Source organism: Arachis duranensis, chromosome 6 (genome assembly GCF_000817695.3).
Source record: "Arachis duranensis cultivar V14167 chromosome 6, aradu.V14167.gnm2.J7QH, whole genome shotgun sequence".
Lineage (NCBI taxonomy): Eukaryota > Viridiplantae > Streptophyta > Magnoliopsida > Fabales > Fabaceae > Arachis > Arachis duranensis.
In genome coordinates, this window is record NC_029777.3 from 15,992,586 (window position 1) to 15,993,502 (window position 917).

Genomic DNA, 917 nt, shown 5'->3' on the forward strand with positions numbered 1-917 from the left:
AGAGAAGCATGCCATTGTCGTTCGGTATTGCAACCTTGATTTATACTCCTCAAAGTCTGGGATTTAAAGTTGCCATTGAATGAAACTAGATTTCTTCACGACGCCACATGGATTTGTATTCGCCGTTTTGACTTGTTTGATTCTGTCGAGGCAGTCTAGCGTACTAAAGAGAGTAATCAAATACCGTGATTTGTTCACTTGATTTTGATTGCAGTATATTCATAATGAGTAATTCTAAGATATCTTTTGCTATTTTAATTTTTGGTAAATGCTTAAATTGGTCTTTACATTACTTTTTGTCTTCACACACCCTTAGACCCTTACCAATGAGATTGATAAGTTCCATCGCAAACATCGTTCTGTTGACTCCCCATTAGTTTGGGTCTAAATGGCGTAAAAAGGTAAATGAGTTGGGGACTTAATTTCAGTTAATAAAAATTGAGATTATTTTTATTTTTAATGCTACACATTTAAGTTTTTTTGTTAATCAAGTTTAATCAAGTTGGTTTAATATAACAAATATTATACTAATATTATTCTAAGTCTTGTTATTTAACTTAGTTAAACTTGGTTCATAAAAAGACTTAGATACGTAGCATTATTCTTTGATTTTCACATGTAATTTTCACGTCTACTATTTTCTTGTTGTGTCTATCGCATTAATATCAGACCGGCTATACTTTATGGTACAGAGTGTTCGGCAGCCAAAATGATAAGTGTGACAGAGATGAACATGTTGAGATGGATGAGTGGTCGAATAAAGATATAAGAGAGAGAGTTGGAGTAACACCTATTGTAGAAAAGATGGTTGAATCGCGTCTCATGTGATTTGAACATGTGAAAAGAAGACCGATAGAGCATCCAGTCAGGAGGGTGTGGAAGATGGAGAAATGGTGAACGGCAGAGAAAGACGGCAG

The 917-nt window shown here is 34.6% G+C and overlaps 1 protein-coding gene across 1 annotated transcript in view; it reads left to right on the forward strand.

Annotated features, from left to right (window-relative positions):
* The window catches only part of LOC107493127 (uncharacterized), a gene marked incomplete in the record, with an annotated part of 2,810 nt that extends 2,572 nt beyond the window's left edge, over positions 1 to 238 (forward strand). Inside the window, 1 exon segment of the mRNA XM_016114203.3 lies at positions 1 to 238.
* Positions 239 to 917: the final 679 nt, after the last annotated feature.